Here is a 25,054-nt window from a genome sequence, read left to right as displayed (position 1 = left end):
TAGTGTAGACCAGGCCCAGAATGGTCCTCCTACTTTACCCAGTGCAGGTATTCCATGCTGAATTGGTGGGAGTCAGGCTCTCAATAAATCTACCAGAATTTAAAAAGGGGCACTTCCTTAATATTAACCGGGGCAGCTCTAGACATTTCGCCGACCCAAGCACGGCAGGCAGGCTGCGTTCAGCGGTTTGCCTGCGGGAGGTCCAGAAGCCGTGGGATCAGCGGACTCCTGCAGGCAAGCCACCGAAGGCACCCTGCCTGCCGCCCCCGTGGCGCTGGCAGAGCGCCCCACGTGGCTTGCCGCCCCAAGCACACGCTTGGCGTGCTGGGGCCTGGAGCCGCCCCTGAGATTAACAATTCTTTAGAACAAATTTATTTGCACAGGAATAAAAAAAAAAAAAAAAAAAGCTTGACATAAGGATAAAAAACCCTGAACATGCAGTCTCTCCCATATTTGAATGAGAATATTTATTTGATCAGGTTTTAGTCAAGAAAAAAATTGATTTAAAAATAAATCCTTCTGGATAGACATGTCCCAGATTTAAAATGCTGCTCCTGCCTGAAAGAAAACCATGACCCCCACTTTTCAGAAGTAAGTCTGCTCATACTGATTTTCAGTTTCCCTCCCCCATTGCATTTCCCCTCCCCTTGTTCTTTATTACCAGGGACATTTACATGAAACAGCATTTCTGTTTTTAAGAGTTCATCTGTTCCTGCTGCTTATCCCCCCACCTGAAGCCATAGTCCTCTGTTTGTGACAACATAACAGTTTCCACTGCAACCAATTGTGATGCCACAAGCAGAGGATTATGACTTCACGTGGGAAATAAACAGCAGGAACAGATGAGCACTTAAGAAACAAAGATCCTGTTCTCACGCAAATGTCTTTTGTCATCAAGAACAAGGTTAGAGAAATGCAGAAAATATACGATAGAGCAAGCAAGCAGAATGGGTGCTAAATAGAAACACTTCACCATTTTCCAGGAGGCATTCAGCTGCTCTTTCAAATTAACTTCCTACATAACTAGGAATTTTAAACGTTTCTGAAACGTAGGCAACTGTGTTGCTGATTGAATTGTCAGTATCGTGCAGAATAATGTGATCTGAATTATTGACATCTTCTCCCCGACAGGGCTAGTGTACTTGGCTCTGGGGTTCAAGATCAGATCTGAATCAAGAACTAATTCATTGTAATCAGATCAGGAAAGATTCCTGATGTTAATGCTAAGTGCGGCCAAGTATTTTCCTCTCCCTTTTCTACAAAACCAATTATCCAATTTCAGGAATATCATTATGTGAAGTAATGCCCAGGAAACATCAGCAGTGGGAGTAACAGCAGCAATTTTCATTTTAGATCAGTTTTGTCACTATTATTGTTCATTAGAGGTACTGAACAGATGATCTTTAAAAAAAATTCCTACTAGTTCAAATGGGAGATTTGCCTGACTGGGGGCTGCAGGGTGGGACCCAGAAGGATATGTCCTTACTATATTCCTAGTTGAACCCATGTGATTGCACCATTTCAGGCACAAATGGTTCATTGCGTCCACACTAGCCCCACTAATTTATGTGAATTGTTGGGGTTTGCCTAAGTCCAAGCTAGTGCTGATGAGGACTTTCAGTTGTAAGACCTATTCCCAGTTCCCAACAGAGGTTCCAGAAGCAGTGCATTCTGGGAGACTTTTGAAAGGCCACTAGGACACATTTGGACAGTAATGAGAGAACTGTCAATCATTTCAGTCTGCACTGACTAACCAGTACTTAACCCTAGTGAAAGCAAGTCTAATCCAAACAGTTTTGCACATGCATCTAAAACCATGTGGAGCACAACAAGGCGGGGATGATGTGTTTTATAAGTGTGCTCAGGGGACCGCATGGTTCATAGCACAGTGTATGTATCATACGTAGGCAAAGCCTAAGTGTGTGCCAAAATTGATGTATGGGAATGAAGTGGTACTGTGGGATTTAGCAGTTAATACTAACATCACTTCTTACTATTCTCTTCCTTCTCAGAGTATGTCTACACTTTGAAATTAGATCGATTTTATAGAAGTCTTTTTTTTAGAAATCACTTTTATACAGTCGATTGTGTGTGTCCCCACACAAAATGCTCTAAGTGCATTAACTCAGTGGACTGAGTCCACAGTACCAAGGCTAGCATCTACTTCTGGAGCACTGCGCTGTGGGTAGCTGTGGATAGCTATCCCACAGTTCCCACAGTCTCTGCCACCCATTGGAATTCTGGGTTGAGATCGCAATGCCTGATGGGGTAAAAACAGTGTTGCGGATGGTTCTGGGTACATGTCACCAGGCCCTCCTCTCCCTCCATGAAAGCAACGGCAGACAATCATTTTGTGCCTTTTTTCCTGGGTTACCTGTGCAGACACCATACCACGGCAAGCATGGAGCCCGCTCAACTCACCATCACCGTATGTCTCCTGGGTGCTGGCAGATGTGGGACTGCATTGCTAGACAGCAGCAGCTCATTGCTTTTGGCAGCAGATGGTGCATTACGACTGGCAGCCGTCTTCGCCGTACTCCTGGGTGTTCTTTTAGCCGACCTCGGTGAGGTCAGTCAGAGCCGCCTGGGCAGACATGGGAGTGACTCAGCCAGGTCATTCCCCAGTTGTACTGCACAGTCTTCTGATGAGCACTTGGGAGATGACGATGGCTAGCAGTCGTACTGTACCGTCTGCTGCCAGCCTAAGATGTATAAGATAGATGGAGTGGAACAAAACAATAAATAGACCAGATTTGTTTTATATTTATTTGCTCCCCCCTCCCTCTGTGAAATCAACTGTCTGCTAAATCCAGGGTTTGGAGTTCAATCCTTGAGGGGGCCATTCTGTGTGACAGTTGTTTGTGTTTCTCCTTGATGCAAAGCCACCCCCTTTGTTGATTTTAATTCCCTGTAAGCCATGTCGTCAGTTGCCCCCTCCCTCCATCAGAGCAATGGCAGACAATCGTTTTGCGCCTTTTCAGCGCAGATGCCATAGCACTGGGAACATGGAGCCCGCTCAGATCCCGCGGCAATTATGAGCACTGTAAACACCACACGCATTATCCTGCAGTATATGCAGAACCAGAACCTGCAAAAGCATAAACCAGGCGAGGAGGCGATGGCAGCGCAGTGACGAGAGTGATGAGGACATAGGACATAGACATTAGACTTCTCACAAAGTACAGGCCCCAGCAATGTGCACATCATGGTGTTAAATGGGGCAGGTTCATGCCATGGAACGCCGATTCTGGGCCCAGGAAACAAGCACAGACTGGTGGACCGCATAGTGTGTGCAGGTCTGGGATGATTCCCAGTGGCTGCAAAAACTTTTGCATGCATAAGGCACTTTCATGGAACTTTGTGACTTGCTTTCCCCTGCCCTGAAGTGCCAGAATACCAAGATGAGAGCAGCCCTCACAGTTGAGAAGCGAGTGGCGATAGCCCTGTGGAAGCTTGCAACCCAGACAGCTACCAGTCAGTCGGGCATCAATTTGGAGTGGGCAAATCTACTGTGGGGCTGCTGTGATCCAAGTAGCCAACGCAATCAAAGAGCTGCTGATATCAAGGGTAGTGACTCTGGGAAATGTGCAGGTCATAGTGGATGGCTTTGCTGCAATGGGATTCCCTAACTGTGGTGGGGCGATAGGAATCTCCATCTCTGGAGATATTTAAGAGTAGGTTAGATAAATGTCTATCAGGGATGGTCTAGACAGTATTTGGTCCTGCCATGAGGGCAGGGGACTGGACTCGATGACCTCTTGAGGTCCCTTCCAGTCCTAGAGTCTATGAATCTATGACGCTCACATCTTCAGGAACTCTGGTCTGTTTCAAAAGCTGCAGGAAGGGACTTTCTTCCCAGACCAGAAAATAACCATTAGGAATGTTCAAATGCCTATAGTTATCCTTGGGGACCCAGCCTACCCCTTAATGCCATGGCTCATGAAGCCATACACAGCCAGCCTGGACAGTAGTCAGGAGCTGTTCAACTATAGGCTGAGCAAGTGCAAAATGGTGGTAGAATGGGCATTTGGATGTTTAAAAGCGCACTGGAGCAGTTTGACTCGGATAGATCTCAGTGAAACCAATATTCCCACTCTTATTACTGCTTGCTGTGTGCTCCACAATATCTGTGAGAGTAAGGGGCAGACATTTATGGCAGAGTAGGATGTTGAGGCAAATTGTCTGGCTGCTGATTACACGCAGGCAGACACCAGGGTGGTTAGAAGAGTACAGAAGGGTGCGGTGCGCATCAGAAAAGCTTTGAAAACCAGTTTCATGACTGGCCAGGCTATGGTGTGAAAGTTCTATTTGTTTCTCCTTAATGAACTCCCCCCTCAACTCCTTAGTTCACTCTATTTCCCTGTCAGCTAACCACCCTCCCCTCCCCCCTTTATCACCACTTGCAGAGGCAATAAAGTCATTGTTGCATCACATTCATGCATTCTTTATTAATTCATCACACAAATAGAGGGATAATGCCAAGATAGCCCAGGAGGGGTGGGGGATGAGGGAAGCACCGGGTGGGGTGGGGGAGGAGGGAAGGACAAGGCCATACTGCACTTTAAAACTTATTAAATGCCTGCCTTCTGTTGTTTGGGCAATCCTCTAGGGTGGAGTGGCTGGGTGGCCGGAGGCCTCCCACCCACCGCATTCTTGGGCATCTGGGTGAGAAGGATATGGAACTTGGGGAGGAGGATGGTTGGTTACACAGGGGCTGTAGGTGTGGTCTGTGCTCCTGCTGCCTTTCCTGCAGCTCAACCATACGCTGGAGCATGAGAGTTTGATGTACCAGCACCCTGAGGATTGACTCCTGCTTTCTGTCAGCAAGGTGACGCCACCGATCATCTTCAGGACTGGTGCCAGGGTATCTCGCACCCTAGGCGCACGGCCATTTCGCCGCCCCCCGCGCTGATCCTGCGGCTCCGGTGGAGCTGCCGCAGGCATTCCTGCGGAGGGTCCGTTGGTCCGTGGCTCTGGTGGAGCTGCTGCAGGCATGCCTGCGGGAGGTCCACCGGAGCCGCAGGAGCAGCCGACCAACCGCAGGCATGACTGCAGCAGCTCCACCGGAGCCGTGGACCAAAGGACCTTCCGCAGGCATGCCTGCGGCAGGTCAACTGGAGCCGCTTGCCGCCCCCCCGGCAAAATGCCGTCCCCTCAATAATCCTGGCGCCCTAGGCGATTGCCTAGGCTGCCTAAATGGTAGTGCTGGCCCTGATCATCTTCAGCCCGCCACTTACTCTCTTCAGCCCACCACTTCTCCTCACATTCATATTGTGCTTTCCTGCACTTTGACATTGTCTGCCTCCACACATTCTGCTCTTCTCTATCAGTGTGAGGACAGCATGAGCTCAGAACATTTCATCCTGAGTGCGTTTTTTTTGCCTTCTAATCTTCGCTAGCCTCTGGGAAGGAGAAATATATGCAGCTGGTGGAGGAAAAAAAAAGGAGAGTGGTAGTTAAAAAGACATTTTATAGAATAATGGGTACACTCTTTCACGGTAAACCTTGCTGTTAACATTATATAGCACGTGTGCTTTCGTTACAAGATCGCATTTTGATGGCTTCACCCCTCCCCCCACTGCATGGCTAACAGTGGGGAACATTTCTGTTCAGCCACAGGCAAACAGCCAGCAGGAACTGGCACCTCTGAATATCTGCTTAATAAAACGACCCTATTTCAACTACGTGACCATGAATGATATCACTCTCCTGAAGATAACACAGAGAGATAAAGAATGGATGTTGTTTGAATGCCAGTGAACACTGGGACCGTACGCTGACATGCTTTGTTCTGCAATGATTCCAGACTATGTGCTACTGGCCTGGCATAGTAAAGTGTCCTACTATGGAGGACAGAATAAGGCTGCCCTCCCCAGAAACCTTTTGCAAGGGCTTTGGGAGTACATCCAGGACAGCTTTATGGAGATGTCCCTGGAGGATTTCCGCTCCATTCCCAGATACATGAACAGACTTCCAGTAGCTGTACTGGCCGCTAATGCCAGGGCAAATTAATCATTAAACACATTTGCTTTTAAACCATGTCTAATATTTACAAAAGGTACACTCACCAGAGGTCCCTTCTCCGCCTTCAGGGTCTGGGAGCCCGCCTTGGGTGGGTTTGGGGATTACTGGCTCCAGGTCCAGGGTGAGAAACAGATCCTGGCTGTTGGGAAAACCAGTTTCTCCGCTTCTTTGCTGTGAGCTATCATCTTCCTCATCCTCAAAACCCGCTTCCGTGTTGCGATCTACTCCACTGATGGAGTCAAAGCACAAGGTTGGGGTACTGGTGGCTGCACCCCCTAGAATGGCATGCAGCTCATCATAGAAGCGGCATGTTTGGGGCTGTGACACGGAGTGGCTGTTCACCACTCTGGTTTTTTGGTAGGCTTGCCTGAACTCCTTAATTTTCATGTGGCATTGCCGTGAGTCCCTGTTACAGCCTCTGTCCTTTATGCCCTTGGAGATTTTTTCAAATGTTTTGACATATCGTTTACTGGAATGGAGTTCAGCTAGCATGGATTCATCTCCTCATACAGCAATCAGATCCCATACCTCCTGTTTGGTCCATGCTGGAGCTCTTTTGTGATTGTGGGACTTCATGGTCACCTCTGCTGCTGAGCTCTACATCACCTGTGCTGATCAGCTTGCAGTGCTGGCCAAAAGGAAATGAAATTCAAAAGTTTGCAGGACTTTTCCTGTCTACCTGGCCAGTACATCTGAGTTGAGAGTGCTGTCCAGAACGGTCACAATGGAGCACTCTGGGATAGCTCCCGGAGGCCAATACTATCGAATTGTGTCCACACTACCCCAAATTCGACCCAACAAGGTCGATTTCAGTACTAATCCTCTCATCGGAGGTGGAGTAAAGAAATCGATTTTAAGAGCCCTTTAAGTAAAAAAAAAGGGGCTTTGTCGTGTGGACGGGTGCAGGGTTAAATTGAGGTAACGCTGCTAAATTCGACCTAAAATTGTAGTGTAGACCAGGCTTCAACTTTTCAGGATCTTATCTCACTTTCACAGTATCTAATCCCTATTGGCAGAGGCTGGCTTTGCTTTTGTGTTACCTGATTTTCAATGTACAGTGTTATGCTGTAAAGCACTAATTTTGGCCTCTGGCTTTCAATTTCGGTATCTTATCTCTATGCTGTTCTTCAGGCTATGCCTACACTACAGAGCTTATAGCAGCGCAGCTGCGCCCCTGTAGCAATGCTAGTGCAAATGCTCTAAACTGATGGAAGGGAGCTCTCCCTTTGACTTAATTACTCCAGCCCCTGACAGTGGCGGTAGCTAAGTCAGTGGGAAAAACTCTCCTGCCGATGTAGCATTGTCTACACTGGCACTTAGGTCAGTCTAACTTACATCGCTGAGGGGGGTGGTTTATTCACCTCCCTGGAGCAACGTAACTTATAGTGACATAAGCTGTAATATGCACATAGCCTAAGTTTCCACCCTCACTTTTAACAGTGCAGAGATGTGAGATCTTAGAGTATGGCTACACTGCAATTAGACACTTGCGGCTGGCCTGTGCCAGTTGACTCGGGTTGGTGAGGCTCAGTCTAAGGAGCTGTTTAATTGTGGTGTAGACATTCTGGCTCGAGCTCTGGGACCCTTCTATCTCACAGGGTTCTAGAGCCTGGGCTCGAGCCTGAGCTTGAACATCTACACTGCAATTAAACAGCCCCATAGCCCAAGCAAGCTGGCACTGGCCAGCTGTGGGTTTTTAATCGCAGTGCAGCGTTTAAGGGCATGCATAACTGCATGTAGTACTCCATGTGATGATGGAGACATGGAGAGAGGGCATAAGGGACACTCCAGGAGAAGATGAATCATCCAGAGGCATTTTATTAAATCAGTTAAAAGTTAGGACAAGGATCACAAAGAGGGGAGTAAGAGATACCTGAAATAATTTTTTAAAATGTGCCTTCTCAAAAGTGTGCTTTTCATACAATCATCCCTTTAAGCCAACAGCAGAACTGGATAGGGAATAGAAATGAACTCTTTAAAAATTGGTCTTTAATAACTGAGTTACAAGATTGAACGTAATTAAGTAATACCAGCTGAACATGTATTGTGTGTATTTGAATGATGAGATTGGCAGTAAAAAGTAATAGAGAATAGATGTTAAAGTAATTTCTATACAATTTTCTGCTTATGTTAAATATGTTAAGATATTCAAAGAGCAAAAAGGTCTTACACAGGAGCAAGAAACCAGTTTAGATTTAAAATGCATTTAATAAATCAAATTAAAAAATGAAAGTCATGAAAGATTAGAAGTATCTCTCTGATAAAATAACAAGGAAAAAAATTAAATAATTTAACTCTTATGAAGTCTGTTTGCAATTTTGGATATGACTCTTAGCCATAACTCTAAACTGAAAGCTCCCTTACGTGTATCTGACAGACTCTAAAGGTGAGTCTTTTCTGTAGATCCTCCTTCCTGAATACTGTCCCTTGCATAGGCTCTGACCAGCAAATCTAGAACCTCTTACATAAGACAGTCAGTGTACATACATTAAGGGGCATATATTGAATAAAGTATTCATAATATTATAAGTAATGCAAACAAATTTGCAGTCCCAGTGGGTTGAATGAAAGGGAAATTCATACTAGAGAGCGCACTGCTTATAGTACTCAGTTTACAGGCGCATAAATTTTCCTTTTTCCAAAAGATAAACATCAATACCCAGGATTATTGCTTTGCTCCTAATACAGCCGGTTGATTTATCAGAAAATGCCAATGCAACCGAAATGTTTAATGGAAAAACACGTCAATTTTAACAAACTTCTGTAGGAAACTTGTATGGTTTCTGCCAGCTCGCTTGGCTGGCTGCTGGGGAGCCTGAACTTCCATGGTCTGTGGCTCCAGGGTACTCCTTCATGCAGCCCCAGCTCAAGATGGAGCTCCCAGGGATTCTAGGCTCCCCAGTCCAAGGCAGGGGACTCCAGGGGCAGTCTGAGGGTCCCCCAGAGACTGGGGCAGCCAGCTGCTTCCTTTCATTTAGATTTTTTTTAATCTAACAGGAACAGTTCAATTTTTCAAAAAAAAAAAAAATTGTACAATTTCCTTTTTGTGAGAAATTCTGAAATGTAAATGTTTTGTTCCTAACTGGCACAAAACCTTTTTGGAGATGCTGAAATTTCCCACAGACTTGAAATGTCAAGTTTTGACCAGCTCTTTCCCGTAAGATGCATCTATCCAGGTTTTTAAACCACTTTCAAAGTAGCATACAGGTTCACACCTGGTATTTACTTTGCATGTACATTTCAATCTAAGTAATCCCACAGCAAAGAGTGCTCATCCAAAGCTCTGGGCACCCTTGATATACATTTAAAACCATGTCATGGGAGTTATACAACATAAGATAGCCAAAGCAGCAGCATATGAATAACAATGGAATTACAGAAATGATTTCATTATGAAAGAATATACAACCAGCCAAATGACACGTACACATTCCCCAATACAGTGTAAATGGATAAAACGAGGAGAAAACAGGGCTGTTAACAAAACACAAATAGTGCCTGAAACAAAATTTCAGACAAAAGTTGAAAGCCTCTACTTTCTAACAACCTTCAAAACGAGGTACCTATATATACGTTTGCAGGAATACTACTGAACATACATGGATCAAGATACTCACTCTCCTCTTTCCCTTTTATAATCTTTCAGACTATTATTCAGAGAACGATGAGCTTTGGGTTCTCTACGACTCAAATGAATAGAGATGCTAATTGATATTAATAGATACAACAGTGTTTTGACAAACTTCACCTTCAGGAGAAGCCAAATGGTAACATATTTTCTATGCATATGATTCTTATTTCTAGGGTGTCTTTTGCTGTATTGTCTGAGCATGAGATATTAGGAAGAAAAGTTCCAACTTCTTTCCCAGAAGTTGTACTAACAAGTATATTGCCTTAAGATAAAATTTGGCTCTAATCAACCTTGACAATACCTTTGTGAGGGAGGTTTATACAGGAGGAATGTAAATTCAATAACTTGGCCAAGATCATACAGAAAGTCCATGGCAGAACCAGGAATCGAACTAAGAAATCCCAGTTCCTATCCCCTACTTTAAAGCACTAGAGTCTAGACCACTCTGCTATAAGTTGAAGGAGGAATGGAGGGGAGTTCTCTTTTCTGAAATTATAAACTGTTTCAGTAGATCTTTTAAATACAAACATACACCTCATCTGCTATGACATGGGGAGTCATCTGGCTCATTTCTTTCTCTAATTAGGAGTGGTATGATGGAAGGCAAGGGGTGGCAGAAGACAAAAAGCATGCTAAGATATAACCACAATAAGAATGTTAGGATGACAATCTACTGGTCTTACTTTAGAAATCTGATTTTATGTGATGTATTTCTCTCTCAATAGCTGACCACCAATTAATCTCTTTTATAAAAGAGGTTTAGGATCATAAACTTATATTGGATTTTAAATCAAAAGAGAAATAGGAGAATAGCTACACACAGAACATTCTCCGAAGAGTTTCATCAGAGACACCTTTTGCTTCACTGAATAATCTGCAAATTTATGTACTGTGAAAACCCAAAAGGACCTCGGCACTAAATCCAGGTACATGAAACAGCACCATGGGAACTACTGCAACAAGAACCAACTTACTGGATCACCCAGTGCTCTTCACCCTAGAGAGGATTTCATAAATGCTATATAGCCATTTGGAGTTAACTTGTCCTACACGTGAAAAGTCATGCGTCTTCTGTCCCTGATGCAGCTTAACAACCTTGAAAGCTAGGACTTTTTGAAAGACGTCTCTAAAGTACATTGAATTCCTGATCTCAAAGCCTTCTAGGTCACCTCAATATAGATACATTTGGGTGAATAACCGTTCCCCTACAGGAGGAGGATCTTTGGAATACCTGGTTTCTAAGGACTAATAAATAAAGCTCCATTCATGGGACCCCCATCATTCACAGGTGCTTGGGAAACATGACCTCCAGCCTGTGATGGTCCTAAAAACCTTGTTATTCCTGATGAAAATGCTTAACTGGATGAAACCACAAAATTCATTTCATGCCAATGGTCGTTTATAGTGAATCACTTGTAAATTGTTTCTTGACTAATGCACTTAAAGAAGGTAGGCTTACAAAATATTAAGAGCTGACATTTAACCCCTTTCGTTGTTAGGCCTCCACTGTGCCGTTATGCTGTTGTCTTCAATTAATATTCTACAGAAAATCAGTAGTTGTATTCAGCAGCTATCATAAGCCTAACTCCCAAATCTGGACCTTAGCGTCCAAAATGTGGGTGCCTAGCATGAACCTCCAAGCTTAATTACCAGCTTGGATCTTAATTGCTGCACCAGACAGGAATTCACAGCGCCTGCCTCGCTCTGGGTCCCCCAACTCCTGGAGACCGCAAGACCAGAACTCTGAGTCTTACCGCAAGGAAATAACCCACTTCCCTCCCCCTCTCTCTCCCACCAGACTTCCTCTGGGCTAACCTGAGATATGATGCCAATCTCTTTACATCACAATACCAAGAAGCATGGTCGTCCTTTATTCCAAAAGAGACAACCACCAAATACAGGAAACAGAAATGATCTCTCTCTCTTTCGCCCCGTCCCACCAATTTCCCTGGTGTGCCAGAGCTTACCCCTCCCAGAGGAAAACTCAAACAAGTCTTAAAAGAAAACTTTATATAAAAAGAAAGAAAAAGACATAGAATATAAACTCTGCATCAAGTGACAATACAGGGCTATTGCTTATAAGAAAATATGAATAAACAGTCTGATTCAAAAAGATATCCAATTCAAAACATTCCAGCAAGTTACACACCTGCAAATACACCCAAAACATAAAAGCCTATATTGTTTTTCTACCCGTACTTACAAGTTAGAAACAGAAGATTAGAAGATAGAAAGAACTTTCTCATAGCTGAGAGACAGACAAAAGACTCAGACCCCAAAAAAATCCCCTCCCTGACTTTGAAATCCAGTTTTCTGATTGGTCCTCTGGTCAGGTGTTTGGTTCCCTTTGTTAACCCTTTACAGGTAAAAAAAAACATTAACCCTTAACTATCTATTTATGACAGCAGCACATCAAGTGTGTTCTATTTGGATGTTTCTGATACATACAAAGATATCAGACCATCAAGGTATGTGAATGCATCACCTGCTTCATTAAAGGGTTTTAGGCTCTCATTTAGTAGCAAAGTAATAGAGATATATAGAAAGCAGAGAACTTTCCTGTTCTATAAATGTTTAATTTCACCCCATTCCAAAGCACTATGCAAGTTCCTCCTTAACATTTCAATTCACCATTCCATAGCTGAGCATAGGTCAGTCTAAAATCTAGCAGATGAGTGTTTCAATGCTTGTCAAACAGACCACAGACTTAGATAATTGACAACTGGAATACTCATCGGGGGGAGGAGGGGGGAAGAGCACGGATGTTATTCTCACCCTGCCACTGACTCTATCTCTCTGCGTGTTTGTATTTGAGGGAACCAAGACAAAAAATGAATTAAAGTTACCCTCCCAGCTCATGTATTCCCCCAATTTGTTGAGGATAGTGTCCAGTATATTGAAAGAGAAAGCGTCCACTCAGAAGACATAACATTCCAAGTAGATTTTCCTGTTGAAAGTTTATACTGGACCACAGGTGCTACGAAAGTTATTTATCTATAATGTAACATTACCAAATTTATTGAAAAAAATACAATTTATGTTTTAAATTTCAAAACATCTTCAGGAGGAGGCAAAATAGAACAGTGGCACAACTGGAAAATGTGCATTATTAAAGCTATAAATCGACCTAGGAGGAAGAAAAGTGGGTTTATCCTTCAGATGTGGGGAGAAAGAGGGCTGGGAGAAAGTAGCTGGTTTCCCCACGAGTTCAGTATATAATGTTTTTAATTTTATTTGACTGAAATAAGCTCAATGTTTTCTATGCTGCATTTTTTTGAGGACGTTCAGTGGATGTGTAAGAAGTTGCCTTCAGCCATTCCTTAGCATAACGTGTGCACTAAGGCCCAATTCAGAAAAGCACATAAACACATACAAAGTTGGAGGACTGGAAGGGATCTCAAGATGTCATCTATTTCATCCTGCTGTGCTAAGGCAGGACCATCCTTGACAGGTGTTTGTCTTACCTGTTCTTAAGAACCTCCAATGATTGGGATTCCACAATCTCTCTAGATAAGCTGATTAATTCCATCTCTAGTCAATAAAGCACTTAAGTATATGCCTAAAGCTAAGCATATGCTTAAAATGTATCAACTTTAATGGGACTTAAGTACAGCCTTAAATGCTCTCCTGACTGGGGATGTTTTCCTAAACTGGGGTCTAAAAAGGAATGATCCTATAGTCTGAAGGTGCTTAGATACCCTGTTAAATGGATGAGATGTAAAAGAAGAGAATCATCCATACGGCAAAATTTGGGATTATTCAAATATGAACTGGGTCCACTTCCCCAAGGCCTGTTAGTTACACTGAAAAAGCCCTCAGTTCTTTGAACTTATTTGAGGTAACATTTTCAGAGGCACGCATTCACCACATGTGCATGTTTGTGCATCTAGTTCATAAATCACTTTATCCTCATGTTGCTCTTCCTGCTCAGATGAAATATAGCAAAACTCTACAGTCTTTTTTCACTCCTTTTACTCTTTAAATTTAAAACCATAACAACCCCCACCCCACCCCTAGTTCTTTCAAGGCATTTTCTCAAACTTCCCAACCCTGAGCTGCATATAAGGCTAATACTTCTCTTTTTGTCTTTATTTTCTTCTGAAACAGTTTATATCACTCATTGTTTGGCTCCTCTGACAGGCTTTGGCTTTGCCATTAGTTTCACTTAAGCCCCAGAGCCTGGAAGCAGCATGGGTAACTAGCAAGAGAGGCAACCATTTGTTTTAATTCTGGCTGGGTCGGGAAGTCAGGAAAACTGGGTGGTGGAGAGTATGAGATGCAGTATGCCTATATATATATATATATATATATATCCTACTTCATTACAGAGTGCTGAGAAATTTCACTGTTACCACAGCCACCACCTAGCACGCCACAAGAACCACATTCTGTGAGACCCATAGCAAATGTTTTCATCACTATAAGAGACGTGAGTAAAACACATTAATAGTCAGTGTTTCACTAGGAAGCTGCTATCTGAATGTACTTCTTCTCTGTAGAATCAGTTGCCATTGTTGGACACTGAAAGTTACCACAACATGCTTGAATTGAGCAAAGAGATTAAGATCCATGCCATATCCACACTGCCTCTAGTGTGGATGCAGCTTATAATGGCAAAAATGTACTTTTGCCAGTATAGCTTATTTCATTCCACCCACGAACAAAACATGCTACAAAGGTACAGTTTTACTGGTATAACTAGGTCTACACTAGGGGGCTTTTGCTGGCACAGCTATGTCAGCGGCAAATCAGCCCTCATCACATCCCTTTCTAACATAGCTCCGCCAGCAAAAGTTTATAGTTTAGACCTGGTCTGAGTCTCATTCTTTCTGTTGTACTGCCTGCTTTCTGAGATCTGCAAACCTGACTGCGCCTCCAGTTCTAAAATCTAAGCACACCCCTATCAGCCTTTTTTCCACCCTAGTTCAGTCAGGACTGGTGCAGACATTCTTACTTCTTCAGAAAGTTTCAGACACTGGTTCATTCCCTCTGTAATTATGCTCTGCTACAAACCTTTTGCTTTTAATTCTGCAATGTGTAGTTTTTCTTAGTATTGTCGAGATTACATAGTCCTCTTCCCTCACCCTCATCTTCTTTAAAAGGAACCACCTTGCCATCTTGCTTTCTCTTCCCTCTCCCTACCAGGATGAGAGAGAAGACAAACAGAACTAATGAAATGTCATAATTTACCAGCGTGTGTAGCTGGTGTACAGGTCCAAAGACCCTATCAGTCACAATTCCACAGCAAAGAGAAAGAAAATGCCCTCTCACAGTTGCATCCATTTGGCGATATATCTTAGTATAGAGCACACTCCAAAGGAGAAATAAACCAAACTTAAAAAATAAGTTTATATTAGCAGCTGTAGTGTGAACACTGAAATAAGGGATTTCATAGGAGAAGAATCTCCTACAATTTTACTCTGAGACGAGCTACAATGGTATTTAGGCATCTGAAGATGCAGATAGGCACTGAGTGGGATTTACAAAAAAGTGTCAAAACACGCTATGCACTTAACTTCCACTGACTTTCAATGGGGCTTTAGAGCCTTTTGAGTTAGGCACCATTGAAAGTCAATGGGAGCTAGACACCCTTTTGTAAACCCCACTCAGCTCCTATCTGCCTGTTCAGGTGCCTAAATACCTCTGTAAATATTGCAAATCATGCTCTTGATAACATCTGTAAAAATCTGGAGTCAAAGCTTCTCCAGATTTATACTGGAAGATGAAAGTAGAAATCAACCACACGCACTTCATCTAGCTTCCCAACCCCATCACAAACTTATTGCTCACCACAGACTGCTGAACTCCTTCTATGAGTGATCAGCAGACAAGAAGCCACATCACCTTTTGCCATCATTCTGAAGAGGGCTTTTTGCAGAACATTTGTTTCCAGGGTGGAGAGGCAGGGCAGTGAGAAGTGTGACGGGGGGGAGTGTCATAGGCAATTCATTTAGGAAAGACTAACCTGAAACAGCTGCAAAGTGAGATAGACCTTAGCTGGCTTTAAGGGAGTAGGAGTGGGGAACTGAATAAAATCTGACAAAACTGGTCACTCGTGTGGCTGAAGGAGTCCAGTGTCAGTACCTGTCAATTTTGTAAATCTCTTCTGTTTCAAAAGCAAACCTATTGTGAATAAGATGAAATTCTGACTCCTACTCTGGCTTTTCCCTGTTTCTTCACTGGTGGAAACTAGGGAATGAGTTTCTGAAATCTAGTAAAACAAACATTGAACATTTCTCCTCTAGATGCATCACTGGAGTTCAAAGGCTTCTCACTATCCAGCATACTTTACTTATTTTTAACTAGACTGTTTTAGAAGTGCCTTTTAAAACTTATGCTTCTATGTCAGAGGTATTCAACCCTATCTGTTAGGCTTCCCTTCAACTTAGTAAAGAATTACAAATACAGAGATGCAATCAAGTGGTGCTGAAATGGTCAACTTTAGTGACCCTGGTGGGCATGACTCCAAAAAAGTGTCACTCTCAGCACACTTGCTGATTTTATTTTAAGTTCACAAATGCAGAAGCTGTCAGTGTGGTCTTCCAGCAGCCTTTATGTACACTGCAAAGAGAGCTTGCAATGTACAGTGGTGCTCCAATTAGCAGATGAAAGCTGACCATCCCCCCCGGGGTTATCTAAATGGGAATTGGATACCCACAACGCCTTAAATTGGAATGCATCTACAGCAAGCATATGAGAATTATGTTAAAGAGCTACTACAGAAGGGATTATGTTTATTTCCCAGTCACTCCTCTCACCAGCCTTCAGTCCAACTGAGCATCACCAGCTCGCTTACGATGAATCACTCACTAAAGCTGGCTAGATCATGAGCCTTTGAGAGAGGCTGATAGTTCACTCCCTCTCCTCTTTCCACCACCACAGAGAGGACTACTGCCTGACAGGATCCAGGTCAATCTCTCCAGTGGAAGCGTTCCATACACAGTTTCTCCTGCTTCCTTCTGACAGCATGGAGAAAAGCTCATTTTAGTGTACCCAAGTAGACAATGAGGTAGAAATTCACCCTTCCCACAAGAGCTTTTGGTATGGGCTCCTAATGGCCTGATCAATAACCAGGGAAGACGGCCTGGTCTATATTAGGAAATTAGGTACGTTTAAATACATCAGTCAGGGGTGTGAAAAATCCATATTCCTGAGCGGCATAGTTAAGCCGACTTAAGTCCCCTTGTAGACAGCACTATGTTGACTGAAGAATTCTTCCATTAACCTATCTACCACCTCTTGCAGAGGTGGATTACCTATGCTGATGGAAGAAGTATACACAAGCCTGAAGAACTTGAATCCTTTGACAAAAGCCAGCACTCAGGGGCATGCAAACAACTGGTAATGGAAAAGAAGCTGGAATTCTCTCTCAAAGAGCCTGCAATAGGCCCAAACTTCTGCAAACAACCATTGCTATTCTTGGGTCAGCAAGAAGACACGGCTTGCTGATAAACAGCACCTAACTGGTACTTAGGGAGGACTTTTCATCTGCAGTATCATCCACAGTACTAGCATTTACTCAGTGGTTTCAGAGCACGACTGCAATGTTCTTCACAGCTGGGACAGGGAAGGTAGGGAGAGTAGATAACTTGCTCAAAGCCAAAGTCAGCCTCAGAAATGGGATTAGAACACAAATTGCTGGATCCCAATCTGATACTCAGACCAGGACTGCCTCCCTAGAGTCACTTCTAGAGCTGAGCATTCTGTCTGTCTAGCATTCCCAACCCAAGATGGCCCAAGGAACAAGGGAGAGAGTTTGGTTTTCTATTCAGTCACCTGCATGGCCGTACTTGGCTACCACGAGGGGAACTTTTTTGTTGTTTTTTTGTTTACGCAGCCTCTAACAGCAATGTACAGATTTCATCAATGTATGGAAAAAAGAACCCTGAGACCTAGACAGCTGGCAATCATGTTACTTAGTTAGTCTCCTTGGGAAAAAAAATCAGGCAGGTAGGCTACTAAATTGTTCCACTGGTTCACTTGCTGGCTCAGTATGCATTAGTTCCTACCACCACCATAAACACCATTGGGCGACTTCAGAGAAAAAGGTGCAAAACAGATGCAGCAAAGGGAAAGAGAGGCAGCCCTAACTAACAGAAAGGCCATGGAGGAACCGACATTGGAAGACAGACTGAAAATTAAATGTATACAGTTTGGAGAGAAAAGGAGACTAAGAAATGACAGGATAACAGTCTACATACACTTCCATTGTCCAGGGAAAGGAGGGTAAAGTACATTGTTCAAGGTGTCAAGGAGAGAGGTAACAGTATAAGATTGTTCAAGGGAGAATTTTGACAAGGTATCAGGAAAAATTTTCTGCAGTTAGAGGAGTAAGAATGTAGAATGCTCTCTAGAGCATTAGTAGAAGCATCATCTCTGGAATATTTAAAAGTAAATTAGATAAAGCACTTGTAAATATTCAGTAGGGACAATCTTGCACACCACAAGAGCTGAGGGAACTAGATGGCTGGCTGTGTTTTTGACACGTCTAATATCTAGGATTATATTAGTTTGAAAACCTGAAAAATCTAAACAGCAGTTAAGTACTTATATGTGAAATACTTTAATGCATTAGACATAAAAGGACATTAAGGGAACAAGTTATTTTCTTTTCTTAAGTGCATTTTTAATGCTCATGAAATATGCTCAGTTTCTGGTATTAGAAACTGAAGTCTCTGCTTATCCACCCAAGGCATACAAGATGGGCAGTATCTGTGCAAAACTTCCCCCACATCCTGCCCATCCCCTCTAACAATGTACCTCCATGCTGAACTAAAAGGAGTACACCTCAAGGCAAGAGGTCAGTTCACTCTTTCATTCAATCCTTGGCCTCTGGTGCCACTGCAAATAAGGGGAATAATTAATGCTGGATGGTTCAGGCAGTTGGTAGCTAAAACAGAAGAAGACTGTCTAGCAGTTTGAGTGCTGGCTTAGAACAAAGACGACCTAGGTTCAAGTCCTTGCGCCACTAAGGGCTTCCTGTGTGACCTTGGGCAGGTCACTTGGTCACTCTGTGCCTCAGTTGCCATCTGTAAAATGGGGACAACAGTACTTCTCACAGTGATGTTGAGAGGATAAATACATTAATGGCTGTACTCACATACTACAATAATGAGGTACATATAAATACCTATGGTCAATGTGAGCTGTTTGTACTCAATTCTTATATTTTCCACTTGGCTATGGGCCCTAAGTAATCCCTTTAACTCCAATAATGGAATCAGCTAACCTAAAATTTATCCTCAGATTATGGGCTAACCTGTTTAATTTTTTTACCTTTACTCCATTAGCAACTAATTTGACAGCTGACTTCCCTTAGTGAACATTCACATACAGTAGAACCTCAGAGTTATGAACTGACCAGTCAACCACACACCTCATTTGGAACCGGAAAAGTAAGCAATCAGGCAGCAGCAGAGACAAAAACAAAAACAAAACAAAAAAAACCCCACAGGACAATACTCAGTTAAATGTAAACTACTAACAAAATAAAAGGGAAAGCAACATTTTTCTTCCACTTAGTCAAGTTTCAAAGCTAAGTCAATGTTCAATTGTAAACTTTTGAAAGAACAACCATAACATTTTGTTCAGCATTACAAACATTTCAGAGTCACAAACAAGCTCCATTCCTGAGGTGTTCGTAACTCTGAGATGCTACTGTAATCCAAAGTCTGGCCATCGCTTTGAAAATTTTCATCTGACTCTAGCCCAACATTTCTGTTAAGGAAGACTACATTTATGGCAGAGTACAGAGTACATGCACGGCACGTCCCCCTAGCATGGGTATAAATAGTTGTGTAGACGGTGATGCACTGCTTAATTGAGTAGAGATACACCCTAAGGTTCTGGTGTATACCCAATACACACTCTGCACTCCTAAGCAGTGCCTCCCTCCTTTACATTGCTATTTTTAGAAGTTTAGCATCATGCTGCCTCCCCACTGCCAGAGCCTTTCCCCACTGTTTCCCCCCACCACAGCCTTTCACAGCAGCTTGTAGCTACACATACCCTATGTGCCACTGGCAGTTTAGACGAGGCCTAAGAAGCTACAAAATACTGGTGTATCTCCTTTGTTTTAAAGACAATTTACATTCTATGAGAAACTCACAACAGCTCCAGCATACTGGAAGGACGCTGAGTAAAAGAAGTGCCCTAGTTAGCTGGAAATCTAGGATATCCTTAGGCAGACAGAAGTGTGCTTCAGAGATGACACACATTGTCTCTGTCTACACCACTGAAACTGCTGGCTGAAACTAATTTTCAAATGGCAATTGTACAGAGAGAATATAGTTTTGCTAAGATGATTTTAAAAACAAGGTAGTGACCTAGGCTGGAGAAAGGATATAACTTAGAGTTTTAATCAATTTAGCAATCTGCCCTGGTGACACAACTGTGCCAAACGAAATCACTGGCTTTTTCCACAGTGTAGATGAGGCTTGCAACAAGGTGTCTTGCCTCGAAGGGCTGGAAGGCATGGGGCCAGCTAACCCTGATTAATAAGGAGTCACTCCTGAGAGGAATCAGATGCTTCCTGTTATAAGAATAGCAGGAAGCCGTAGGGAGGGGGAAGTTTAGGAAGCTGTAGCAGAGACTGAGGGAAAGCTCCTGCAGGAAAGACCCTGAGACCAGGAGAGCTGCTCTAGCTAGCTAGAACTGGGAGTAGCCTGCTAAAACAGAAGGAAGATGACCTTGATAGCAGGGTGCTTGGAAGGCAGAGCCTGAAAGCTGAGCTCCAGCCAGGAAAGTCTGGGAGTGATGACTGAATTGGGACTCAGCACTGGGAAGGAGTGCTGGGAGAGAGAGAAAGACTGAACTGGGGTTGGGGCCTGGAAGGCCAGAATGTGTAAGGACTAAATAAACTGGACTCCAGAAGGGAAATGTTTAAACTACCTTTCGTCTGGAGGTGTGCAATTCTTACACACCTGTAAAGAGAAGGAAAACAGAGGCAGAGTGCTGCAGAGTGACCTCTTACCATGTGGGGGTGATCCAGAAGCAGCTGACCCTGTTACAGGGCTCTTTCAACTTCTAATTAATTTGATATGTTTTCCTGTTCAGTCTTAGTTCTTTGGTTGATCTTCCAACCCAGCGAGAACTATAAAAGCCAGTATATAGAATTCCATGGCTTATGTCTTGATGTGAGACCCCTGCAGAGCTATAATTTAAATCGTTTGGTAAGAGACTGGTTTCTCTTGGGATGCATCCTTCAGTCAGATGGACTATACCACAACCTCTCTCACCAGCTAAAACAGTCCTAGATCCCAGACAACTTCACAATCACAGTTCAACTTTTGACCGTATTGTAGATCGTATTGTCTCATTTTAAAATCAACGCATCTTCATGAAGGACTCATTCAAAGACCTGAATGATGAACAAGACTGTGTACTAGAAATGAAGGAGAGAGGAAGGAAGACAAGGCTACCGAGGGCACGAGTTAATTAAAGTGTCTGAGGGTATATCTACACTATGAAATTAGGTTGATTTTATAGAAGCTGATTTTTAGAAATCAAATTTATACAGTCGATTGTGTGTGTCCCCACTAAGTGCATTAAGTTGGTGGAGTGCGTCCACAGTACCAATGCTAGCATCGACTTTCGGAGTATTGCACTCTGGATAGCTATCCCACAGCTCCCGCAGTCTCTGCTGCCCATTGGAATTCTGGGTGGAGCTCCCAATGCCTGATGGGGCAAAAACATTGTCACGGGTGGTTTTGGGTACGTCGTCAGGCCCCTCTCCCTCCCTCCCTCCCTCTGTGAAAGCAACGGCCAACAATAATTTCTCACCTTCTTTCCTGGGTTACTCGCGCAGATGACATACCACGGCAAGCATGGAACCCACTCAGCTCGCCGTATGTCTCCTGGGTGCTGCTGGCAGATGTGGTACTGCATTGCTACACAACAGCAGCTCCATGCCTTCGCGACAGCAGACGGTGCAGTATGACTGCTAGCCATCGTCGTCGACTCCTGAGTGCTCCTGGCCGACCTCAGTGAGGTCAGTTGGGGCGCCTGGATATAAATGTGAGTGACTCTGGGTCACTCTCTTCTTTAAGTTTTGTCTCATGGAGATTCAGTCCTGCCTGGAATATCATGTGAGCTGGAGGCTTCTGCCTCAGGCTGCTCTCCCAGCCAGCAGCACTGCGCAGTCGTACCTACCCCTTGCTCCCATGGCTCATGAAGCTTGGACAGTAGTAAGGAGCAGTTTAACTATAGGCTGAGCAAGTGCAGAATGGCGGTAGAATGTGCATTTGGACATTTAAAAGCTTGCTGGCACAGTTTACTGACGCAGTTAGACCTCAGCAAAACCAATATTCCCATCGTTATTACGCCTTGTTGTGTGCTCCACAATATCTGTGAGAGTAAGTGGGAGACATTTATGGCAGGGTGGGAGGTTGAGGGAAATTGCCTGGCCGCTCATTACACACAGCCAGAAACCAGGGCGGTTAGAAGAGCACAGGAGGGCACGCTGCGCATCAGAGAAGCTTGAAAACCAGTGTCATGACTGGCCAGGCTACGGTGTGAAAGTTTTGTTTATTTTTCCTTGATGAAAACCTGTCCCCTTGGTTCACTCTACTTCCCTGTAAGCCAACCGTCCTCCCCTCCCCCTTTGATCACCGCTTGCAGAGGCAATGAAGTCATTGTTGTTTCAAATTCATGCATTCTTTATCAATTCGTCACACAGATGGGGGGGGGATAACTGCCCAGGTAGCCCGAGAGGAGTAGGGGAGGAGGGAAGGACATGGCCACACTGCACTTCAAAAACTTATTGAATGCCACCTTCTGTTGTTTGAGCAGTCCTCTGGGGTAGAGTAGAGTTCTGATAGCATGGATTCCTCTCCTCATACAGCAATCAGATCCATGCTGGAGTTCTTTTGAAATTCTGGGACTCCATGGTCACCTCTGAGCTTGCCACACTGGCCAAACAGGAAATGAAATTCAAAAGTTTGTGGGGCTTTTCCTGTTTACCTGGCCAGTGCGCTGTTGAGAGCGCTGTCCAGAGCAGTCACAATGGAGCACTCTGGCATAGCTCCCAGAGGCCAATACCGTCGAATTGCGTCCACACTACCTCAAATTCGACCCAGCAAAGTCCATTTCAGTGCTAATCCTCTTGTCGGGTAGGAGTATAGAAATCGATTTTAAGAGCCCTTTAAGTTGATAAAAATGGCTTCATCGTGTGGACGGGTGCAGGGTTACATCGATCTAACGCTGCTAAATTCGACCTAAACTCATAGTGTAGACCAGGGCTAAGAAAAGGGAATGGCAGCAAAGTCACAGGCATTAATGCCACCGAAGGGGTTAAGTAAAATGAGAGAGGATTTTTACAAGTGCATTATGAAATTAGAAAATCATTCCATAGAAAAGATGGTCTTATAGTGACAAGATTTAAAATTCTCTAACCACACTTCAATAGTCTCAGATTAGTTATTTCAAGAGACTTTCCAAACAAAAATCCATCGTGGGCAACAACTAAACAAAAGCATTTCAAACTTTTCTAGAAGTGAAAACCAAACCATCCAGCATTCTAGATGATCTGCAGCTTTTCAAACTAACAAAAAGACTGGACGGCATGGGACTGGCATATATATGAGACATCTTATAAACTAAGTGCCCCATTATCCTATTATATTGGTCAATATAGATAAAAAAGGGAAGAAAAACAACTTACAAATGGTAGGCCATATTGTTGCTTCCATTAATCTTGCCATTGGAGGAGAAGTTTTTTCAGGAAATCTCTGCAAGGATTTCTTCTTACTGTCCTGATTGGGTTTTTCTTTCTACCTCATGGTAAAGTCTGGTGGGGGAAAACTCACTGGGGACCTGGGCCACCCATACAGAGGCCTTGTATCCCTACCGTGGTTCTGGTACTGTAGTCACACTCCCAGAGACTTCCTGCCTCCAGCAGCGGTGGCTCTGGGGCAAGAAGCAGGGAGCACTGTATCCACTTTTCTGGCTATGTTCTATAGTTCCAGAGGAGATATGCAAAATATCCTGCCAACAATGCCTCTTCCTTCCCAACTCCACTGCCTCCCTTGTATGGGCCCTAGACCATGTGAAGAGTTCTCTGCTGAGGTTGGGATGGCAGTGCTGGGAAAATACAGGGACTCCCCCTCCTCCCTCTCAGCATGTGAAGGAAGGGAGACCTGCACATGGAAGATGTCTCCACATGTAAACTCAAGAAGGGTATGATCTGGACCAGTGGATTTACAGGTTTTACATCATTTGAGCGTATAAAATCAAAATAGACTGGGCAAATCATAAATGTCCTTAGAGCCAAGATGCTTGCTTAAAAAAAAAAATCCTGCATTAATCCATTTTAGCTTGACCAAAAAAAAAGAGTTCCCTTTAGTCAACCTGATTTTCCTCAATAAAATATCTATGCACCATACTCCATAACCAGTGCAGCCACACTACAGTTTAAGAGATAATGTAAAATATACCCAAGATCTGCATGGATTCATTTTGGTGGAGACAATAGAAATGCAAAACAGAAATTACTTCAATAAAGACTACAGCATGAAATTTATAAATGATTATGTCAAACGTTTAAGTCAGAAACATGTTGAGATGCAATGATGCAGATTACAAATATATGTTCTGGGAATGTTTTAAGAAGTGATGTGTGTCTGTGTGAATACTGAACACAGGAAAATATAACAGAGATTGCTCAAGGATCCATCCTAGAACTGGTGGTGTTTAATATATTTATTAAATGACCTGGAACAAGGGACTAACAGCAATGAAGCTAAATTTGTGGATGACACAATTGTTTAGGTTAGTCAAGTCTAGAGAATATTGTGAGGAATTTCAGAAGGATCTAACAAAGCTGGGTATTTGGAAAATACAATAGAAGAAGATGCTCAGTGTAGGCATGTACAAGGAAGCATTCGTTGATAGGCAGCAATCTGACCTCAAACATTGCTGGGTTCTAAATTAAATTACAAACTCAAGAAAGAAACATGGGCATGTTTGGTGAAACCCCATGAAAACCTCTATACAAACCGCAGGAATGTTTAAAAATGCAAATGAGACATTAGGTTATACTAAGAAAGGGAGATAAAATACTGAACATATTACAATGCCTTTCTACAGAATGATGATGCATCCTCACCTTGAATTCTATGTTCAATTATGGTCATCCCATCTCAAAAAAAAGGATATAGTAGAAGTAGAAGAGGTTCTGAGAAAGAACAACATTTGTTGGAAGCCTTTAAAGACATATGTATACGAAGATATTATACAGGTACACAAAATAATCATAGAACATCAGGGTTGGAAGGGAACTCAGGAGGTCACCTAGTCCAGCCCCCTGCTCAAAGCAGGACCAGTCCCCAGACAGATTTTTGCCCCAGATCTCCATATGGACCCCTCAATGATTGAACTCACAACCTAGGTTTAGCAGGACAA

General features: G+C 43.4%; 1 protein-coding gene and 1 pseudogene across 3 annotated transcripts in view; both read right to left on the bottom strand.

Moving 5' to 3' along the window:
* Positions 1–25,054, bottom strand: part of LOC116821720 (transmembrane protein 263-like) — a 342,098-nt gene that overhangs the window by 208,359 nt on the left and 108,685 nt on the right. The gene's annotated exons all lie outside the window — the stretch shown is intronic.
* Positions 4,972–24,789, bottom strand: LOC142046766 (uncharacterized; annotated as a pseudogene).

Source organism: Chelonoidis abingdonii, chromosome 4 (assembly GCF_003597395.2).
Source record: "Chelonoidis abingdonii isolate Lonesome George chromosome 4, CheloAbing_2.0, whole genome shotgun sequence".
Taxonomy (NCBI): domain Eukaryota; kingdom Metazoa; phylum Chordata; order Testudines; family Testudinidae; genus Chelonoidis; species Chelonoidis abingdonii.
The sequence above is the reverse complement of the archived record's forward strand: the minus strand, read 5'-3'. Positions and strand labels throughout refer to the sequence as shown.